The sequence below is a fragment of the Lineus longissimus genome, chromosome 9 (assembly GCF_910592395.1).
Source record: "Lineus longissimus chromosome 9, tnLinLong1.2, whole genome shotgun sequence".
In the NCBI taxonomy this organism is placed as follows: domain Eukaryota; kingdom Metazoa; phylum Nemertea; class Pilidiophora; order Heteronemertea; family Lineidae; genus Lineus; species Lineus longissimus.
This window is the reverse complement of record NC_088316.1, coordinates 10,812,546-10,836,759: the sequence shown is the minus strand read 5'-3', so window position 1 is coordinate 10,836,759 and position 24,214 is coordinate 10,812,546. Positions and strand designations below refer to the sequence as shown.

The window sequence follows — 24,214 nt, the reverse complement described above, 5'->3', positions numbered from 1 at the left end:
CAAACCCTGGTTCCCCCTCAGTATTAACCGCTACTTCGCCCGTTTTATATATAAAATCGTCGGCCCCACAGACGGCTTGCAAACACATGCGTTACGCAGTACTCCACATTGCTTCCCGCTCAATTCTAGTTCCACGAATAGCCCACGATATTTAAAAGATGGCGCTGCGAATTTCCCGAACCCATGCTTGCCTGGAGCAACAGTGATTAACAGCAGCGTGATGCTCATTGGCTAGCATCAGGCAGTGGGCGTCATGCCTATTGTATACTGTTGTCAATCAAAGGCACCACGTGTCGGTACGATGCAAATGACCTTACCTTTCTTCCGGGACTTTCAGAGTCTTCAGGAATGTGTCGTCAAATGACTGCTTGATGTTCTCCGCGTTTGCATCGCCATATTCGTCAATATCGCTTAGAGCTACACAGTAGTAAACCGGAATGCCTCCCCGTACGATTCTTATGAATATGAGCTCCTTTTCACTTTTGGTTTTTCTTGCTTCGCTCCCATCAGAGAGGACAGAGAAAGCGCGGGAAGATGTTATCAGAATTGCCAGTTTCTCGCGGATACTCTCGGCTATATAGCTGACAAACTCTCTAGCTTTATCCCCACTATCGCACCCTTCTATGAGACGAACCCCACTTACCTTTTGGACCTTAACTAATGTTTTGAATTTTGACAGAGGAACGCCGTCTGTTGCCATGGTATAGGCGGTACGGAAGAGATTACGATATGCATCTTCGGACAACTTTTTGATTACAACATCAACCTTAGGCTGCTTGTATGCTGGTTCACCGGCAGTGGATGTGCTTGGTTCAGGTTGCCTCTCGTTTTCAAGCCACTCATGATCAGCCCCGATTTTGTGGGCAAGCGATTCAAAGTGTCTTGAGACAGTGTGTTTCGTTACAAACGTGGTGCCATTAACGTATTTATTGATCTCTGTTGCCGCCCTTCCTCGCAAACGGTCATCCGACCTTATTTTGTGTATAAATTTTGCACAGGTCTTGCACCATATCAGTTTCACATTGTCCCCATCAGCTTCGTAGCCAATCTGGCCTCCCACATTCCAACTAAGAAACGTTTTAACTTTCATGGCGATCGCCGCCGGCTTCAGTTATTGTAGGCTACCCGGGAGGCTACCTACACAAAAGATAAATGAGTCAACTAAATAATGAGTGCTGACACTGTTTGTCATCACTATCTCACCTTAAAAAGATGATGGAGTAGTAGGCCATGGGCCCAGTGTGAAAAAAGTGTCTAGAAAACTAATTTCGTTTGACAAATTAGCGGGCAAATTTTAAGTGATGATATTAGGGTAATATGAGGGTGCTAAATTCAAAAATGCATTTTTCACACGCGTAGGAATGCACATTAACCCCCTACGGGCCAAAATCAAGTTATACATTAAAAAATTCTAAATGTCCTTTAGAAAGTGTTTAAACATGTTGAAATTAATTCTGTTTGGTATGTTTAAGAATTTATTCCATATATATTTGCTTCCCACGAGCATTAAGTGCAGGATTAACCCCTTACGTGCCAAGAAAAGAAATATTTCGCAGAATCAAAAGTGCCATGCTTTCATGCTCATTTGGCAAATCATGCTCATGCCATGCCATGCCATGCTAACTTTTTTAGTAAATTTGACTCACTCTCATCCTTCTTCTATATCCCATAAAGCGCAATAGCCATCCTCCAACAGGTTTGTAGCAGCAGTAGCATCCACCGTATGCCAGTCCATTAAATAATTTACACTTATAGCCGCTGCGAATATCACGTTTAAATGTCATTGTATTGTCTTATCTTAATGTCCCAATATAATATATCAAATAGTAGGTGAAATGGATTTATTTACATCATCTCATCAACTGACTCGGCGTCACTTTCATCGTCACTGTCATCCCCACTGTCACTGTCAGAATTGTCATTTTCAGCTCTGGTTTGTTCAGCATCTTCGGCAACTTGGTTTCCACAATCGACACATTTGCAAAGTTCTGTGCAAGGAAGCTTGTGTTCCTTACATGAACATTTCGAGTTCCCAATACATTTGGTCTTTTTGCAGGAGCAGGCGAAGTGCTTCAAAAGAGACGGTGGAGCCCATGGCATCGTATTCCAAAGAGGCGCAATATGACCGTACTGGTCCTTCCGCCAGCCAAGACCTATTGGACTTGGGGTACCCATTTCGTTTTGTAGACTACGTTGATGGATTGCTGCTTGATAGTTGGCCCTTTTTGTGTGGTTAACAAGAGCATCTCGATTCGGGGGCAAAGAAGCATCTAGCTTGAATCTCATTTTGAAAATTTGATCCCTGACGTCATTCACAGCTTCAATTTTGTCCTTTCCATACAGCTCGCAGACAAACTTTTCCAGAGTTGGAGAAATATCATCCAATTCCCATTCTTCTCCAAATTTCTGAAACATTGCCTGATACAACTCATTCCCCATCATTGTTTTCAATGCCTTTACTTTTCCTTGGCCCTTAAATGCACTTGTGCTGTCGCAGCCAGTGAAACAATGGAGACCAATCAAAGCTTTGGAGACTCTTTCCCCAAGTTCCTCGTTGATGGTGTTGACGTGCAATGTTCTGCTCTCGCTCCATGAGCCAAGATGTAGGTAGAGATTCGGGCAGATATTGTCCGCAAATGATATGGCAATAATGAATACATCTGTATCTTGGCTGCGGATGATGATGTTTGCAGGCCCTTGCATTCTGACAGCAGCTTCCTGTGCATGTAGTAGCATTCGCGTGTCGGCTTCCTCGTGGTCACACCAGAGCTCTTCTAGGGACCTAACTATCATAGACCCATCTTGCACCTCCAGTAGATGGCATTGATTACCATGGCAAATCACGATTGCAATATTCCCCAGCAAGTCAGGACTTGACCTCTGCCATTCTTCGAAAAAGAATTCAACCAGCTGTTCCTTGTTTACTCCACATGAAAGGAATTTCCTAAATTGCTTTGGAGTCTTCTGATCCCTGCCTAAAATCTTTATCTTTTGACTTCCCAAAGATGCTCTCCTAATTCGTTCACCACCCTTGATGCTCTGCTCTGGATATCGGTCAGGAACAAAGTCAATCCTTTTTACTCCATATTGATGAGCAATGGAAATGAGTTTGCCAAGAATCCTATCCGCTAACTTGCCAAACGTAGATGGAACATCCTTCAGCTCCTGTAGAAGTGCCATGCCATCCTGAATCCATACAGTCCTTGCACCACAAGCTTGATCTGGTTGACTCAAAAGATTATCAGATGATGTCATCATGCTTTCGATGTGGTTGCGAAGTTTTGCCTTGTCTGTCTTTGTGATGGTGCCTTCTATAGTTGCAGTTGATGGTGGGTACGGATGTAAGCTGTATCTCAAGGCATCCTTCATGTCTAAGTTGTTAACTCTTCCAATGACAACCATTCGTCCAAGGATATCTGTACTCGCTTTCAACTCCAGTTGTTCTGCAGACTTGTCTTGGTTTGGGATCCTTTTGGTGGTGTCTGAGAATGTCTTCAACTTTAGCTGTTTAATGGGTGAGTAGATGTCCTTCTCAAGCCCGGTGATTCTTTCTTCTGTGAAAGTTTTGAAGGCTAGTTGGCCAACCTCCTCAGCCCTGTTGAGGTCTTTCTCAATCACTGTTGACGCAACCCCTCCTGTTGAGATGTTGACTATTCCCTCTTCAGTGACAGAAAATGGGTTGCACATTGATTGGATGGTTGAAATGACATTTACGACTTCAAGTTCATCTGCAGCTATCCTTGACTTGTCCAAGTCCTTTCGCATTCTTGTGTTCTCCCCTTTCCCGGCCATTTCTTCACATCGCCGACTTATTTCTGCTCGAGCTGGATGGGACAATATCCACCTGTGAACTGCACCTTTCCGTGTTGTTATCCCAGTGAGTCCTCCCTTAGTTTTAGAATCACGATTCATTGTCTGTTCGATCGTCTGATCGACTGGTACCTGAGAAAATCCATATTTGTTTTGTCTTTGTACGACAAAACCCCCATTCTCCATGTCTTCAGCGATATCTGGATGAGTCGTGCCAAGGTTCATCATCTCCAACAAGTACACCGGTGTGTAACGCGCATTGTTCATCCTGTCATATGCAAAGAACCATCCTGCCATTCTTCTCAGGGAACTTAGATGTAGGTCCCAATTCCCTTCTCTAGATGCCCGAACAAACATCAGCAGGCACTCCACCATGCTTAAGTAAGACAACCAGAATTGGAACGTAGGGTTTTCCTGGCTTTGGTCGCTGAGAAACCGGTCATATTCAGTGATGACGTCCTGAAACTGTTCAGATGACAGAATGTCTGAGAAGTCCTCCCTTGGAAATTCTCGACGCAATTCTTCACTTAGGCTTTTCACACGGTCTGACATCTCATCAGGGGAATGTGATAGGAATTCAACCCAGCAAAGTCGTTGTAGCGCCTCATACACAACCTTATGACTTCTAACGCTTCTGTTATAGTGGTTCCCATTCATGACACCAGCTACAGATCCAAGTGCAACAACTCCGGCTTCGACAAGAACATCACTAAGACCAGCATCCTTGAAACGCTTTCCAATGACTGCTAGGAAGGTTTTGGCAGTATGGAACTGTCCAAGGCGAATCACGAGGCGATTCTGAAACATGATGTTCTTCCATCTCACCTGCTGAGCCTTATAGTAGATACCCTGATCAAATACAAGGACAATGGTCTTCAATTCCAATTGATCTGCTAGTCGGATGCTTCTCAGTAGAACGGTGTATACAGTACTCATATCTGTAGGACTTGCATCTATTACTGGCAGATATGCTATGGTACTGACCGGTGGTATAGCGGAGGAGTTTAAAGAGGGTGTTGAAGCCTGTCCATCCAGGCAAGGTCTCATCTGATTGATCTAACTTTGAGATCACAAAAGCTGTATCAATGATATGTGCGGCCCTCTCAGCACTCAAATCATCTGGTGATATGTCTTGCTTTTGATATGTGCTTGGTGGTCCTTGCTTTTTTCCGGCATAATACTGAACAATATTCTTTTCAGGAGTTTTGACAGTGCGACTGTGACTTTTCTTCAGGTTCACTTCAATGGCTGTTTCTTCACGTTGATCACATCGCTGGATGGCGATACCATTAGTGTTGTGGGTGGTGCCTGCCCCCGACTTTGTCTCTTCTCCAAAATCGTTATTGTCCCATGCTAGAGTTGTAGGTACATTCTTTTTCAACCCAGGAGGAAGTCCATCTTCTATCATCATCTGTCTCTCTGCAAGAGCTGTATCATACACCAACAGTTTTGAGTGTGAAATGGAATGGCCCAATCCGTTCAGCAGTCCTACGATTTTGGAAGAGCCTGAATGGTGTCTGATTGCCATGCCCAATGCCAAATGCTTTGGTGTGTCTACCCTTCCTTTTGCTGCTAAATATACAATGTCTTGACAGACAGAAAACAGCTTCTCCCTTGTTTGAGACTTAGTCTGGACATAATCTTGAAAATTTATTTCATCTGATTCACCCACACACCAGGCCAGGAAGTTGAAGAGCTGAGGGGGAACGAAGGATTTTACTGCCTTGTCGTCAAGGGAACTGGCTGTTGGAGGCCATGGACCATGTCTGTAGGGAACTTCTGCAATTCGGTTTCTAAGATATGTAGCTGCCCTGAACATATTCCTGCATCCTTCTTGTTCATGGGGTTGAGGTACAAAGTAATCTTCAGTTTCTAACTCCTCCTCATCATCTTCGGTTGTATCATCTGGCTCGGTGCTGCTATCAAATTGATACATGCCTAAACTCACTAAGGACAACCTCACATGAGTTCCTGTTTTTGGTTTTTACAAATATCAACTGAGGGTATGTTTTCTCAAGTCTCCTTTTCAACTGGCAATTCCTGAAGCGTATTGTCTCCCCAGATTCCCCAGTTCGCACTTAAGTCGACTTAAGAAGGGATCAAAGGTCAGGGTCAACGCCACACAGGGTTTATTCACAATGGAAATATGATCACTTAAAAATTGTTTGTCAAAGATAGGTTCAAAAGAGAAATAAACACTGTATTCAAAATACAATCGAGTTTAAGAAGTAATAACACAATGCCATAAGTTTTTAGTGTTTCTTTTTCTGACTATTTTTTGGGGAACGCTCAAAACATATCATTCTGTCTGTGTGTCCCCCAATGGTAAAGTCATGATATCTCTTAGCTGTTTATTGTATAGAAACATTGAGATTTGGGGAATAACTAATAGTGTTACACCATTATGAAGGACAATGTAATACTGACCGAAGAGGCATTGCCTTTTGAGAACTAATACATGTACATGCATTGCGTTTGCATCTTGACTATAGCGGCGAGTAGTTTTATGGTGTCCCAAAATACCAATTAAAGGACTTCTAGTATAAAAGGCCTACTCTAGTACAGTGTGTTTAGTTGGTGTTCTAGTCACAGGTAGCATTTGATTGTCCTACACACACAGCCTAGCCGTCATCTTCTTCCCAGTCCATCTCGTCATCAGATGAGACTGTCAGGTCTTCGGATCCTCTTCATTGCTTTCATCATTGACCTCGCCTTCTTCGGGAATCAGGGTGTCTGGCATCTGGGTCCCTTCGTGCCAAATCGGTTGATAATAACCCTTGTCGAAGTCCCAACCATTTGATTCATTTGGGTGTTGCTGAATTTCTGTGACATCAGCTTTCACCCACATGTTTGCAACGAATGATGCACGTTTCATATGCATATTTATCTCTGCTTCGCATGGTGGAAGGGAACTTGCATTTATGCCTTTCAAGCTGTTCAAGAGATTCTTTGCTCTTGCCTTTGGTCCGTACCCCTTTTCAAACATCTTGTATCTGTACGCATTGAGTGGTAGCTTGCTGGTGTCCTTTGCTCCATAAATGATCGTGGTGAAAGTTTGCAGGATTGTTAGAGTTTTTTCACTCAATTCTGTTTCAGTTGCCAGACTCTGGAATGCTTTCTGTGCCTCTTTGTTCTTTTCCAGCTTAGCAAATGGTTTCAGCTTTCCTTTGCGAACAAATGATCCGGTAATCGCAACCAGTGAACGAATGGAATCCAGGTAATGCTGCACATATCTGAGGTCCAAGTGACTCATATATAGCAGTTATACTGATATATCTACGATGATTTTTTGCTGCGGTGCCAGCATCCATCCATTAAGGTGACTGAAACTTTATACAGTGATACAACATGACAATTGCAATGTCTGTATCCGATGCACGAATGACTATGTCTCCTTGTAGCTCGGTGTCATTGACTGCTTTTGCATGAAGACATATCTTTGTATCAGCTTCTTCGTGGTTACTTCTAAGGTATTCGACAGGATCTCGCCTGAGAACTCCATCGACAACTTCAAAGTGATAGCATTCTCCAGGAATGTCCAATAAGAGTTTACACCTTCCAATGATGTGTTTGTGTGCCTGGTCCTGCCACTCTCTCACTAGAAACTTTGGCAGTTGTGTCTTGAACGACCTTGAATTGAGAGCACTGCTCATATTTGGTCGTTTCTGTTCTGGTCCAGTAATCAAAAACTGACGATCATCTGCTCCCCTCCGTCCACGCTCCATATCTTTCAAAGATAGTTGTGGGTAGTCGTCAAACATCAGATGGACTTGTGGACGGACTGTGCGATGGACTGTGCGACTGCTTGTATTAGTATGCTTCTGGCAAGGCCCCCGTAGGTTGCTGGTAGATTGGGAGGTAGGGTGTGGAGTAGAAATTGGCCATCGATGATGCATGCCGTATGAATTCAGGACTGCTGTCCTTATCTTTTACTTTCGATTCTAGCAAGTTGAAGAAAGCGCTTTTTGCGGTTTTTGCCATGATTCCATCTGTACTGCACATTGACAAAGGGACTGGAATGAGTGGATACTCAAATATGAATGGCAAGTCAAGGTTCCTTTTGTAAGCTAGTACCACAAGACGACTCAATAGATCTCTGCTACCCTTCAGCTCAGCTATAATCTTGTTTTCTGTTCTTCGGTTCTTCGCACAATCATCTGAAAAGGTCTTCAGTTTTGCTTTGGTTATCTTCTCTTCAAATCTGTTAGGGTCAGTAATGCAGGAGTCCAGGAAATCTTGGTGGCGCACCTGTCAATTTTCTGGAATTTTAAGCAGACTTTCACGAATCTCATCACTGCAAGCCTTTCCTATGTTGATGTTGAAAAGTTTCTTTTGGGATTCTTCTGTTTCAGCATCCATCTCGAAGGGATTGCGGGATTTTTCGATCTGCTTCATGACTTTCCTCAAATCCCATATCACGTTCGATTCGAGCAGGTCGAAGTTCTGCAGAGACATCATCCTTCACAATCAACCCTGCCATCTCTTGAACAAGGCTGATGAAAGAGGCCCGGGTGGATTTTGTTATCGTCCATCTTAGGCGAGCAGCGTATTTGTCAGTGGCGGCAGTTATTCCTGTCAGTCTGGATGCTGCATCAGTGTTTACCGTCTGCTCTAGAGTTAGGTCCACAGGAACATGGCTGAAATTATGGTCAGTTCTGCGGACAGTGAAAGTACCGTTCTCAAGAATTTCCCGGAGTCCAGGGTGGGATTCGGCAAGATACATCAGGTCAAGCTGAAATTTCGTCGGCCAGCGGCAGTAGTTCACAGTGGTTTGTAGCGAAGAAGAGGTCTATGATTTCAGTTAGGGTGTAGATGTAAAGATCTATGTCATTTGTTCTTATAGCCCTCTCCAGATTGTGGTAAAGATGAATGTAATTGATGTACATCATCCAGAACTTGGCAGTGAAGCCTTGCAATCCAGATCTTGTGTCGTCTGTGTACTTGGTATAGGCTGTTGTCGCAGCAGTGAATGCATCCGATTCCAAAACTGTCTCAAGTTCAGCTTCACCATGGTGTATACTCTTAATGAATTCCTCTAACCGATCTTTTTCTTTATATGTCTTCATGAATGTTAGGAAGTGAAGGATTTCAAATGAAAGGGCTAGGATTGGTGCAGCCTTTTGCAGCGATTGAAATACTTTCCAGAAAGGAAGCCGTTGAGTGACCCTGGGGCAAGAACATCAGTATCAGTCAGCATTTCTGGACCTCCTGAATCGGATATAACCTTTCCAAGTGCTTTGAAAAATGCCACTTCTATTTGAAAGGCACCTAGCATGATGAAGACGTCATAAAATTTTGGCTTCTCCATGGCTTGAATTTGCATAACAGGTTTTGCTGCACCCAGGTCATACGTAACGATACCATATTTCTGCTCACATTCTTTGGCACATCTTTGGGCTGTGATGAGCGTCTCCTGCAGGACATCAAGACTAGTAATGGGTTGTCTCATATTTGGCATATAGCAGACCTCTTCTTTTGGGAGATTATCTTTGTATCTATTGGCATTGTATCCAACCCACATTGGGAGCTTGCCGACATCTACAGCATGACTCATCATCCACATCAAGTCCAAGTTCCTTGCAGCATCACTGACATCAGGGAGGTTGAAGACATCTGTGTACTTATAATTGAAAACTGTCATTTTCAGTTTTTTGCGATATGGTTCTAGTACCAGGTCTTGTTGCTCCAATGACCTTTTCTTCCCCCTTCTGACGCTAGGGACGATAGTTGGAAGTGGTGCTGACTCGTCTGCTTCAATTGGCCTTATTTCTTCGGATTCATCTGGTACGTTCTGGTAAAGGATGCCCATTGTGTCGTGTAGTGTGTCCGCACCAGATAATGTGTGAGTCAACTCATCAAAATTATCAAATGCAACACCCATTGGCTTGCCTTTTAGTGTTCCATCAGGGCACGACAGTTGTCTTTCTTGAATTTGCTCTGCTGTTTCTGTTTCAAGTTCCTCTATGCAGTTGTAGTTAATGCTGTGGCCAAAACGATTTAAGACCTGTAAACCTTTTTGCTACCTGTGACAGATTTTATCGCAATACCTAGAGCTACTTGTTTTGCCGGTTTGACCTTACCCCTCCTGGTTATGAAGAGGGCATCGTCACATGATGACTTAACGCGACGCATGACATGATCAGTACACTTTGTTGGATTTTGTCCACAGTACAAGGTGGTGACGAAAGTAGAGAGCAGAGCAGGAGGGGACGCATCACCTTCCTTGAGGTCATCCAAAGAAGGATTTTCAGGCAAATCCTTCTTTAGCACATCAAGTAGATGCTTCCTGAGTAAGAGAGCTGCCTTAGTGACAATTTGATCATCATCGGAAGCATAGTCATATGCAACGCGTATTGCATCATCAGTAGTTTCTGAATTGTACATAATCAATCCTAATTTCTTTCCTAGTGGCGTTTGAAATTTAAGTTTCTCACCAAACTTTCTCACCAAATTTCACATTAGGCTTTGAGCGTTATTTAGAGGTGTTTCTAAAGCTATTTTGCACAAGTCCAAATACCGAGCATACACGGACGTAAGGAGTTCTGGCCTTTTGTTGCTTATACCAGATTGTTCAACATATGCCTGAATATCCTCAATCGATGACGATGGATCGGTGGTCAATGAAAGGTCGACACTGCTACTGACAGCTTTGATTTTAACTCTGTTTGCAGACAACAGAAAAGCACTTTTGCAAGAATGATGGTACTTTGCCTCCTTGGCGACGAGATCGATGCCACTGACTTTAGACAAAATCCTTGCATCATTCAAAGCCAATGCTGCTTCCTGAATGCGTTGGCCAGCCTCGAGAGTTTCACAAGCACCAGCAACCTCATGCACCCCCTTTTTGCGCTTTTTGGTGTTGCCTCAAAACAAACATTGTGGTGGGAATATACCAGAAGCTGTCGGTTTTTCATCTGATGTTGCAGAACGTAAATGCAGTGTGCCTGAGGTTGTAGTGTCGGTTATGTCAGTCTCACCAGTGTCAACAGCTGATGACTGTGTGGTTGAAACTGCCGTAAAGTTTTTATAACATTGAACATGATATCCATCCTTTTTCTCTGGATTATCGGGTAGATCTAGAACAGATAGAACCACATCGCAGTAGACTGACATTTCAAAATCTCGCTTTTTCTTCCGGTTTGCTGCTGCTTTTTTAGCCGTGGCCCATTGTTTTTCACTAAATGGTAACATGTCTAAGCATGACTTCTTTTTTGGTTCTGACGCGTATGAAGGATGCAATGTCTTCCAGTTATCGTAACTGGGGTTGTAACATCTGGAGTGGCCTCAGCCGCAGCAGTTTGAGGAAACCAATCAGGGTCTTGTGGATTCTCCATTGCATTTTAACTGAAATTAGACAACGCTCATTTGGCATGGTGCAATGAATGTCATACTTTGAGAGTTAGTCTGAACGAGTGGGGTTCACTGTCAATAATGTTTTGATTACACCACTAGAGTTGTTATCTGTGACATGTGGCTTTGAGATGCAATATTGTGATTTTATGTTTAGATATTGGCTCACTGTCTATAGTGACCATTAAAGTTGCATGGGTTTTTAGCTTATCCCATACCGTGGCGTCCGTCGTCCGTCGTCGTCGTCGTCTTCGTCGTCGTCGTCGTCGTCGTCGTCGTCGTCGTCCGTCGTCGTCCGTCGTCCGTTAGCAGGGCACGTTTCGTAACTGTTAGAGCTATTGAGTTGAAACTTAGTACACATGTACCCTTATGTAATGACACCTTGGACACCAAGTTTCGGTCCGATTCGTTTCATGGTTTGGCCACCAGGGGGCCAAACGTTAAAAGTGAAAATATGCAATATCTCCCTTAATAGTTGTCGGGAAATTTTGAAAAAAATATGGTAGGTACTTCTAGCAAAGGTGCATCATATATCCTCCGGGTTTTTGATTTGACCTCCTTTTCAAGGTCACAGAGGTCAAATGGTGTAAATTGGCCGTTAGGATGTAACGATGGCACGTTTCTAAACTGCAATGACTATTGATACCAAATTTGGTACACATTTACCCCTTAGTCAGGTGATCTCAGGGACCAAAGTTTGGTCCAATATGATTAACCACTTGACCACCAGGGGGCAAAATCCAAAAACCTTAAAAATGTGATTATTCCTTAACTTCGTGCCCGATTGCCACCAATTTGATATCATGGGTACATCTAACCACCATACAGTATATGTCACACAGGTTTTTAATTTGACCTTCTTGTCAAGGTCACAGAGGTCAAATGGCGTAAATTCGCCGTCAGGCCGTAACTATGGCACGTTTCTTAACTGCAATGACTATTGATCACAAATTAAGTACACATGTACCCCTTGGTCAGGTGATCTCAGGTACCGAAGTTTGGTGCGATCTGATTTGCCGTTTGGCCTCCAGGGAGGGGGCCAAATCCTAAATTCTTCAAAATGCCATTATTCCTAGTAATGACTTGCCCGATTGGCACCAATTTTATATCATAGGTACATCTAATTCTAACAACCATTCAATGTGTCACCCGGGTCTTCTTTGATTTGACCTACTTTTCAAGGTCACAGAGGTCGAATGTACTGTAAATTGGCCATTTTGGGGAAATTGTAATTGCTTGGACCTACATCAAACCTAACACTACATGACACAATACCATGCTCTTCATCCATCTTTCCTCCACATGAGGTGAGCACAATGGCCCTGGCCATTTCATTTAACCTCATTTTGCGATAACCTCGTTTGTCCATAAGGGCTGACCGATTCGGGCGCAATGGCATCATTGGCTGTGTTTGGCATCATAGGTGTGTCTCGTGAAGTGATTTTGGACAACAAACCATCGTATATATCTGGTTTTTTTTGTTTTTCCATGTAATTTTGCCACGCCCCTTTTCCAGGGTGTTATTCATATTGATTTATTATGGTCATATGTACGTACATTCGTACAAGGGGACGAGCTTACTATGTTCCAACAAATCGAGTACATTCGCAAAATGTTGATTTTTTGGAAGCGTGTGAGTAGTGCAAATCGGCCACAAACAATTTTTTCCATTTGATTCCATTTGATTCCATTTGATTATTTGATTCCATCGACAAATATTTAAAGAAAAGAACGAATATTGTGCCAGTTCGATAGTTTCAGGTTTGATTAGTAAGGTTTGATCCGGGGGTGTGATAATGATATGCTACATTAGCCGATAATCAACCTGGGATCGATGAAGTATTGCAGGTGTATGACTGTATGCAACTAAGCTTATGGTGAGCATTCGGAACGAGGTAATCACCGTAATTACCGTCATCCATTAATGTTTACATCGTTCACTGCTTGCTTTCCGTACAAAATCAGTAAGTTTTCAGATGTCGAGGTGATGGAAATACTCATCGAAGTGTCAATTAGTTGTCTGTGAATCGCTGGCAGCTTTGGTATGACCTGGTTTGGGTGACACTGACTGACAGAGTTGCACTTGCAGCCTGATGCGGATGGCCGGTGAATTCTGAAGTCAACGTATACGTATAGGCCGGACATCCTAAACAGCGTCCACCAGGTTTCAAAGTTATCAAAATTATATTTTCTTGACATAAGTCAATAAAATAGGTTATTTAAAACATATTTTGCAAGTTTTATTGCAACATATTGAAAAATAAGTGAATTATCTGTGCTAGAAGGCTGTAGGAAAAACCCGGAGGAAAGGCTGGCGGTATGTTTCTTCTGGATTAGGCCTACCCACAAGTATGTCTGTGAATAATTTAACAATCTGTAATCAAAAAGGTGAATTCACTGATGACAGCTCATCCAAGGCAACCAATTTGGCCCCAGGCTTTGGCCAGGCTTATTTGCCTTCTCTTCCCAACAGCGATGGATATGAAAACTCCCTGCACTCCTTCGTGTACGTGGTGAAGTCTTTTCAATGTATTTCACTATTTTTAAACAAAGATTAGATTGCTTATTTAAACTCATTCTTATCATGTACATGTATTTTGCAATTAACGTAGCGAGAAGTCACCACTATAACAGATAAAACTTACATCAATACGCCTGCATATTTCACTGGTAGAGTAACCTGGCCCACTAGCACTGGCTCCACCATGTCCACTTGGACTGGAACGACTACAACAATCGTGCGTGCCAACCAACCAAAAAATGTCCGAAAACGAAGACCATCTTATCCGCCGACATTTTTCTAACAAGCCGGCAGTTTCATAACCCTGGTATGCAAAAGTTATATGGCTCTTGAACGAACTCTCCAACGCCTCATTATCCACGTACTTCAAAATTGATGCGGAAAAAATTGCAGTACGCTTCTCATTCTCCGACACTCCCGCCATTTTGGTTTTTTTCTTCCATAACCTCGGCGGACTAATTCCACATCGCCCGCGGAATGCCGAAGACATTAGAAACCTGCACACCAAACGTCATCAGCTAACTATACACCTTACGACTTTGCCTCCAGACGTAATATTATAGTAGGAGGAGTACACAGCTTCACACCACAAGTTTGTTGTGGCAATCTACATCATGTCTTTGGTGGCCGCATCAGGGACACCATGCTAAGTCACATAAAGTGTGTCGTGGAGGTGTGTCCGCCAGACTACCGCGTGATTGGTTGACCTAGTTGATATCTATGTCAATTCGTTGTTTTTGCGACGACCAATAATGACGAATCATCAGCAAGAGTATTGACTTGTCGTAGTGGCCGGTAAGGGCGATGGGACGAGGCCTTATCACTAAGTCCGTAGTGTAACTAGTTGTAACAACCCTTCTTGGTTTATGCACATTTTGCAGTATTTATACCCTTAAAGAAGCAAATGCTTTCAACACATATAATCTGTGCCTCTTAATGATTCAGCGATATCTAGAAATCATCACTTGCGTGTTTCCAGGGAATGTGAAGATTTTTCTCCAAATATAGGGTTTAAAATGTGCCTTAGCCTGATTATACTTCTAAGCTCTTCAATTAGTACTCGCATTTTAGTCTGGTGGTCCGCCATCTTGGATTCAGTAAGTGAACCAATTGGTCCAGTCCCTGTACACATTGACAATATTATAGCAATCATTTCTCACAGTGAGCCATTATCGTCGAAGGGCTTGTCTAATCTTTAATTTCATAGAGGATGTCATCCTAACAGGTTGTCAACAAAATACATTCGATATAAACCAGTATTGGTAAGAAAAACCTGTAATAAGCCCACATACTAGTAATACCCATGGTAACGAATTGATTAAACTTCAACTTACCTTTCAATGATTCGTGGGTTATATCTAGATTGGCAGTAACGGTGTCAAAAGTGAAGTATATCCCAGCAAATAGACAGAATGAACAAAAGCAAAGAAATTGATAACTTATTTGTGCTGAACATCACCCCATCCTCATGCATCCAACCTTCTCCTTGGCCTGCCTGTAGTGATAACATAGGCTATGATACAGCTACATGTGCTATATTTGATACTTAAGAATGACTGAACTTTATTCAGGGTACCCTGATAGATATATTGGTAGAGGTTTCATTGATGTACTCAATTATGCTAATTAAATTGCTCATTAGCACTAATTAAGGGTGTTCTTAAGTGGATTAAGTGCAGGAGTTGGAAATTAAGAATATTGGATATTGATTCCTACCAACAATATGAACATTTTAGCATTGGTTTCATTCATGTACTCGTCTGTGCTGAATATACTCTTTGCGGTGCTGACCCTGACCTTTGACCCCTTCTTAAGTCGACTTTGTACAGGATTTGACACTTAAGAATGACTGATCCTTATTCAGGGTACCCTAATAGATATATTGGTAGAGGTTTCATTGATGTACTCAATTATGCTAATTAAATTGCTCATTAGCACTAATTAACTCTTTCCTCCCCGGGTAATTTACCCGCGGCATTACCTTTCGTCCCCGGGCATTTTTGACGAAATTGCCATTTTACACCCCAAATCTAAAATGAAAACTATTCACCAGAATAAATGAAGCTTGGTCTCATCTGAAAGGGCTATGTTTCTTCTTGATTCTGTAACATGGCAGTTGTGATATCTCCCAGGAAGAATTTTTGTCATCTCCATGAAATCATGTAAGAAATGGTCCTTCGCAAGTGTCCGAAGAATTGGCGGAACACAAAAGAGTCAAACATTCAAAGATGTATCCAAAATAAATCGAGTTACTGTCCTCCAGTGACATTCAAAATGTTTAGAAATGATTTAGAAATAAAGTACCACCATAGTCAAGTGCTAAAAAGTTGTTTGTTAGTTATTTGTGACCTAATCCATGCTATAGTTCTTTTTAGTGTGAAAGTCACCGAAACATGGAACCGGGCAAAGAGGAACCCCACATGGCTGACACCAGAAGGATGTCTCTTTCCTCTTTCTATCAGCTCTCTGCTCCCCATCCCTTTTTTTCTTGTATGCAGCTTTGTCAGCACAGACCTTGCAAGCTCTTTTTGGTTTGTCTTTCATTGGAGTACGTGGAATGTATGATGGGAAGTGCCTCCCGGACAGTCGATCGATTTCATCACCGTCACCATCCGAGTCCTGGTCATTCAGCTGTACACCTGCCTGATCAATCCAAGACATGGCTACTTGCCTTATGAATTCCTTGAGAACCAAGCAATCTCCCCCACTTGCCTTTGCAACCTTTTGAGAAATATTGTGGGCATTTACCAGAGCGAGATGGATGAGATGGAAAAATAACTTCTTTCCACCATTTGAAGGTTTTCCTTGTGAAAGAGTAATATGACATCATTTGATCGCTTTTGTCCACTCCTCCCATATGTTCATTGTAATCCTGGATGCAGATAGGCTTCATTTTAGCTTTTCTGCCCCCTCTAGCTCTTACTTGTACCTCAATAGTTCCTACGTTATGCTGGTTGGTCAGCATCAGAACATCCTGTTTGTCCTTCCATTTGAGACACACAAGTTTTCCGTTTCGATACCCAACAATATCTCCCTTCTTCCCCTTCATCTTCTGTTTTATCTGAGGCTCATTTGGAAGTCCTTTCCTGTTCTTATTACAAGTTCCAGTAGCAACAGTTCCCCTAGCAGTTAGTTCATCAAACAACTTGGGAGATGAGTAATACCTGTCCATATAGAGGCGGTGTCCTTTATCGAGGTATCGTCTCATCATGTTCATCACCAAGTGAAAAGTTTTGTCCTGTGTCTCATCAGCATCAGATCCAGTGAAGATAACAAATTCAAAACAGTACCCAGATTCAGACTCACACAGTTCAAACAGTTTTATCCCCCACTTATGGGGTTTATCCTTATTGTAGACCCTGAATACCACTCGTCCCTTGAAGGCACAGGTGCCTTCATCAATGCTGATGTCTCGTTCCGGAGTGATAGTGGTGCGAAATCTCTCCTGAAGCAGAAGGTTGAGGTTGAGGGTCCGGTGGGTTTGCGGGCCCAGCTGGCACCCCCCTGCCTCTGCCTACATTACGTGCACGCTTAGGTGGTGGTGCTTGCGCATCACCTTCACTATCACTATCATAGCTACTGAGTACAGGGTCATCCACGTGGCCCTGTACACTGAAATCTGAGTCATTGTCGTCACTAACATAGTCTGACAAGAAATCTGCACCAAGAGCAGAGTTATCATCAGAGTTATCGTATCAACGATCGTAGGCCAGGCCGCCATATGTCGGCCGTGGGGACAAACGGTAATGCCAGGGTGACCGACTTAAGTCGGCTGTGTGGAGGAAAGAGTTAAGGGTGTTCTTAAGTGAATTAAGTACAGGAGTTGGAAATTAAGAATGGTGGATGTTGATTCCTACCAACAATATGAACATTTTAGCATTGGTTTCATTCTTGTACTCGACTATGCTAATTAAACATGAGTTTGGGGATACTTTGAGTGGTCCCCCCCAGGATTAGTACAGGAGATGGAACTTAAGAATGGCTGTTTGAGGGTCCCACAACCTCCCCCTTCATATCCCCAACCTCAAACCTTTTGTACTCGCAATGCTAAAAAAGTCGCTATGGGCTCCCGGTTTAATACTCAGCATCTCAAAACATTGTAACATCTCAGACCGTCAGCTGCTGCCACGTGACGATTATCTGATAACCTAAACAACACTCTGGCTTGTACAGCTCTGTGCCCTTTCTGGCACTAAAACATGGCTAGAATGACATGGAATCTGACCGATGCATACTACACCCAGTTCTGTGTGTCCAAATCAACAACCTTAACCACCCCGAGTGGGCATCTTGATAAGAAAACCTTGACTTTAAGCGTAAAAAACTAAAGCGCGGGAATAGAACCCACGAACAGATTGGCCGGCAACCAACGACGACTGTCACCGCCACTTCAACTGTTAAACTATCGTTTCAACAATGAAACTGCCCAATTCCCTGGGCATCAGTCTGTCCTATATACATTTACCGTATTTTTCTGACTAAAGGGCGCACTCACTATAAGGTGCACCTTTGATTTCTCAGTTAAAATCCACATATAAGGCGCACCGAACTATAGGGCGCACCCATTTTTCGAAAAGTTACCGTCATGACAGTCCGGTACTCAGCCATTACGTTGGTGTTGTCGATATCTTGTAAAATTGATGTTCCAGCGCGGCCGGACAATTTTAGACTTGGGGACTGTCTCAACGTCTTCGGCATGCACTGGAGGGCCGAAGGTTTTTAAAGCTATAGTATATATGTCGTTTCCATTTCTTGTTTCAGGTAATGCTTTAGCCGTGGAAACATAACAACCCTGTTTTAGATTCAGATTGTGGTCATCAAAATGCACAAATAGAATGCTCTTTGCTGATGTGAAATAAAACCTGTTTATCTCACAGTTTGGTGACGAGAAAACAATATCAACTGATCTTGTTTTTTCTGCCACCAAACTTACCTCAGAGTTATTCTTTGCAGAAAATAAAAAACAAAGGATTTGTTATCAAATTTATTGTTTATTTTAACTTTTCATGACTAAAACTTTAGGCATTTACAAATTTGTTAGAGCATGAGTACAAAGGTTAAGACAATTAAAAGAACAATGCTTTCTTGCCGTTGCCATGGGTTATGCCTCGGTTAGCGAGTTAATTAGACTCTGATCAACGCAGAATAAACAATCCAAGCCAATTAAGTTCACTTGAGTCCAATTTAAGAACAATACTTTCCAGTATCACAAGTAATTAACATTCTAGCACAGTAACGAATATGATAGTCCAATAATCAAAATCAAAGTCCATAATATTTCAGTTCTCCCGAAATCCTCATCTTCCGTATCCGAATGGAACAGTTGAGCGATTGCTGGGTCCAATACACGTGGCCCTTCAGTATCCATATCGTCATCATCTTCGTCATCCTCACTCGTGTAGTCCACAGGCCTCTCGATGATGCCCGCCTTCATGAAACCGTTACGATGGTCTTCTCCTTTATCGATTTCCATGCATCTGCTACCCAAGTTGTAACCTCTGCGTAGGTTGCCCGTCGCTGCCTGCCGGTTGTCGTAAAAGTGTGCTCCCCACTCGTCATCCAGGATTCCAAGGCAGTACGAATGTGGTTCTTGAACGGCTTGTTGACGCTGATGTCAAGGGGCTGCGGCTTCTTCGTTAGTCCACCTGGGATGATGGCGGGGGTGCTGTTGTTGGACTTAATCTCATTCTTCACGCCATCGGTCTTGTGGGCAGTCATGGAGTCGCATATCAGGAGCGCTGGTGCTGTCTTGAAGAAACCATCGGGCCGCTTAGCATAGGATTCACGAATCCACTCTCCCATCTTTTCTTCATCCATCCACCCTTTCTTGTTGGCCTTGACAACGACACCGGCAGGAAACTTCTCTTTCGGGATTGTCTTTCTCTTGAAAATTACCATGGGCGGTAACTTCTTGCCATTGGCCGTACATGCCAAGACGCAGGTAAAACTCGTCTTTTCGTGACCGGTGGTGCGGATGGGGAATGTCTTGGTACCTTCCTTGTCAACCGTTCTTGTCATCGGGATGTCAAATGTCATCGGGACCTCGTCCATGTTCGACACATGGTCTGGCTTTATCTTCTTCTCACGAATCTTGTCTCGGCAGTACTTCTCGAAAGACTCGACCTTCTCCTCCCAGTCGGCTGGTAGACGCTGGCAGAGGGTTGTCCTGGTCCGAATAGAGAGGTTCCTTTGTTTCATGAAGCGAAAGCACCAGGACGGCCCGCCCAGGAAGTCTGCCAGATCCATATCTTTTGCAACGGTCTGTGCCCTCAAACGTATGGTGACTGTAGACACGCCTCTAGCCTCTTCTCGTTGCTGCAATACCCATTCTTCTATTCTGTTCTCCAGCTCTGGCCATCTCGCTTTGTGCCCCCTGAATGATTTCTGTGACTTCTTCACTTGGCGTAAGGGTTCGTGCTGTTGCCTCCATTTTCGGACCATTGACTCGTTGATGCTGAATTCCCTCCCTGCGGCGCAATTTCCATGCTCTTCTGCAAACTTGATGGCTTTCAATTTGAAGTCGGCTCGGTAGGCGTGTCTCTTAGCAGCTGGCATGATTATCGTTGTCTTGGTCGTGGTGTTGATGTAGTGTGATACTAATCTGACAGTGATGGGGGGGGAGGATATTTTGAAGGGCGGCTAGCATAAAGCCATGTTCAGCCCTGCATGTGGAGAAGGTTTAACTTTGAAGATTGGAAGTAGTACAGTCTGGACAGTGGCAAGGAGGCAAAGGGCTCGGTGTGTCAATGTATGTATAAGCAATTTGTAAATGTGCGTATTTGCATTGAAGTTTTTCCCCATTGTGTAATATGTTGTATTTACTTTGTGGTTTGTTATGGTAGTGTTTGGCTGTGTTTTTTTATTTTATTTTTATTCTATTTTATTTTATTTTTTTATTTTTTTTGTTTTTGTAACGGGTTGTGTAATGTATACAGTGGTGACCAGTAACCGGCAAACGGATGCACTCCTCGTCACCACTGAGAGATGTAATGGGCTGTGTGAATGATGATTGCATTGGTGTGTTGTATTTACTTTGTGGTTTGTTATTGTAGTGTTTGGCTGTGTTTATGTAACGGATTGTGTAATGTATACAGTGGTGACCAGTAACCGGCAAACGAATGCACTCCTCGTCCCCACTGAGAGATGTAATAGGCTGTGTGTGAATGATGATTGCATTGGTGTGATGAAGGGATTTACCTGGTGACTGGCAACAATCCAATCAACCAGTTTCCCTGAAATGAGTGCTATTTTTTAATCCATGAGTAGTCCTTTTCCAATTGGTGTATGGCGCAGTGGATCGCGGAGTTTGAATGGAAGACTGTCTTTAGCTTGATTGATGAGGGCTTGAATTGACGGCGCGCGTTTGTTGTTATTCACGTACTCTTTGGCGAGATGTTCGATTCGGGCCCTTGGCGTTTCGTTTGTTGGCAAAGATTCTGCAACGTATCGACTGTGAAATGATTTTGGGATGCCGTATGCGATTTTATAACTCCTAGTTCGTAGGTTTTCAAGCCTGCCGTACTCGTAGTTATCGAAGAAAGTTAGTGCAGTTGGACAATACTCCATGATTGGCCTGATAATAGTTTTATAAACACGTAGAGTTATCTCAGGTGGCGCGCGTGGCTTGTAGTATGAACCGGCGATGGCTTTCAGGAGTGGAATGCGTTTGCAGACTCGGTCGTACATCAGCTTGAAGTGTTGTCTCATGGTGAGCCTCATGTCTATGGTGATGCCGAGGGCGATGACAGTGTCTGTAGCATTAATGCGCACGTTGCGGACGTAGATGTAGGCGGCGTATGGATTTTGGAGTTCACGTTTTGATATAGCGATGAATTGCGTTTTAGCGGCGTTGTGTGTAGTCCTCCATAGGTCACTCCAGACGGCGATTTGATCGTTTTGTTCTTGGAGCATGTCCCTAGCGATGAAGTATTCTTTATGAGCGGCCCATGCGGTTAAATCGTCGGCGTATTGTTCCTGACCGTTGTTTCCTGGCGGTGGTGATGGAATGTCATTGACCCAGAGAAGAAATAGCGTAGGTGAGAGAACACTTCCCTGAGGTGTCCCGGCTGGAATTGGGAGTCTAGCACTATGATGTTGTCCTTCTCTGAATCTAGTTGACCGATTTGTGAGAAAGTTTCTGAGGAGACGTATTAGACCAGTGGAGAAATTTTCATTTGCGCGTAGTTTATAAATTAGGCCATCGTGCCAGACTTTGTCAAAAGCCTTTTCTACGTCATAAAACGCAGCCATGACGGTGTTTCTGCGGTGGATGTGATGACTGGCATGTTGTAGGAATCTCGTGATTGGATCTGCTGTGCTGCGGCCGTTGCGGTATCCCGATTGATATTCATTTAGTTTACCATTGTCCTCCAGGTGTTGTCGGAGCCTGATGTTTATTATGCGTTCCAGTGTTTTGCCTAATGCCGGGAGGAGTGTGATTGGACGATAGTTCTTAGGGTTTGAGTGGTCTTTGTTTGGAAACAAGGCACAACCATCCTCCTACCAAAACCACAGTGTTGGGAAATATTGTGTTTGTATGCATGTTTGATATATTTGAGCGAGGAAGCGTAGTGCATCTAGCGGCAGATTTTTGATGTGCGAGTAGTAGAGACCATCTTCGCCCGGTGCTGTATTTCGCGTGCTTTTGATGGCTGATAGAACGGCTGCTGGAGTAACCGTGGTGCTGAATTCCGTTATCTTGCAGTGTTCAGCTCTTGTTGTGTTCAGCGAGTTGATGAACATCTGGACATCCTGGTTGAGTTGTTCTGAGCCCGGCCTTGGATCTGGGATGCTGTGTATATCTTTGTAGAGGTCATAGAAGCAGTTAGACTGTTCCTCTGGTGTGGTGAATGTATTGTTGTTGTGATGTAGAGTTTGAGTTGCTGGGTGTTGTTCCTTTTTCATGAATTTACGGACTGTGTTCCAGAAAGTTTGAGGGTTTTTGTGTGTGAGATTTTTCCGGCGATTTTCTTCTGTGATTTCTCGATATTTGTTGATTTCGTCGTGAATCAGGGATCTGAGTTGGTTGATACGTTTCTTTAGGGCTCTATCGTGATGTAGTTGGAACTTTCGTTTGAGATCTTTGCGTTCTTTGATGAGCTTGACAATGTGGACTGGGATAGGTTGTCGACGGCGTTTGGACGTCTTTGGTATGTGGTTTTTGTCCGCGGCTTTGATGATGTCTGTGAGTGAGCGAATTGAAGCATCAACTGAGTCTCTGGTTTGGTTGACAGGTGGAAGTGATCGGATTCTTTCTGAGATCTCGCGTCTGTAGGCATCCCAGTCTGCTTTGTCGAATCTTGGCTTTGGTTTGTAGGTGGCGCTCGGCTTGAAGGGGGCTGTGGTGATGTTTGCAAGTATTGGACGATGATCACTGGCAACTGGATCCAGAACCTTGAAATCCGTTATACGTGGGTAGGTATCATTTGTCCCAATGATGAAATCAAGCACTGATGCGATTTGCTTGTCACATTGTGAGTACCTGGTGGCTTGACCTGGGTTGACGCTGTGGATGATGTTATCCGAGTGGAGGTAATTGAGGTAGCGGCCATTTTGGTTGACTGTGCTATCACCGAATGTAGGATGGCGGGCATTAAGGTCGCCAGTGAGAACTGTATTTGGGTGGTTTGTGAGTTGTGTGCTGAGGAAGCTGTATGGGAGTTTAGCCTCTTGGGCATAGTGTGTTATGATGCGTAGTGGTGTTGGTTTGGATATGAGGAGATCTACAGTGATGCAGTTTGGAGGGTAGTTTGATGGTATGTCTGTATCGGTGAGACGTCTGGCTGGAATATTTGATTTGACGAGGAGTGTTGTCCCAGCTTCGCCGTTGTAGATTCTTGGTACGTGGTGGGCGGTGTATCCCTGGTACTGTGGTTGGGATGGACCTTATCGTCAGCCTCCAGGATACACGACGACATCTGGTTCATGTTCCTGGATGAGCAGGTCCACATCGGGTTTCGCTGTTGAGAATCCCTGGCAGTTGAGGTGGAGAAGACTAATCGAGTCCTTCATGATGTATTAGCTGCTGTTTGGTGTAGGTGTTGTGATATGAGTTTATGTAGTTTACTTGGATGGGGCCTTGGTGAAGTTAGCAGTGGCTTTGCTTGAGACGTTTAGTTTTGCTTGCTTGCTCCTTGATGATGTTATATCTGGGGATCTCTGTGCGGGTCGCTTGGCCCGGTTGGGTGTGGGGTTTCTTGATGATGTTGCTGCTTTGGGAGTTTCTGTGGATGTTTCTTTGCGTTTACTAATCCCCATGTGCTCCATGATGGCTCCTAGGGCGGATGTTGTGTTGTTCTGGAATTCCTTTAGTTCTCTGATTTGAGATAGTGCTGGGAGGACGTGCTTGGCGAATGCTGATTCCACTGTTTTATGCAGTTTAGCGTCGAGAGTTGAGAGTTCTGTTTTAATTTTTTTCTTTTAGTTCGAGACGAAGATCTTCGATGTCGTCCTTGACCTTGGCAATGTCGCACATGGTGGCGGCGTTGACGGATTCACCTTCGACTCGTATGGTAAGTTTTTCGTGGCTGGCCT

At 43.6% G+C, this 24,214-nt stretch overlaps 1 pseudogene; it reads right to left on the bottom strand.

The window, feature by feature from the left end:
• Positions 1–16,030: 16,030 nt before the first annotated feature.
• Positions 16,031–18,289, bottom strand: LOC135494036 (piggyBac transposable element-derived protein 4-like; annotated as a pseudogene).
• Positions 18,290–24,214: the final 5,925 nt, after the last annotated feature.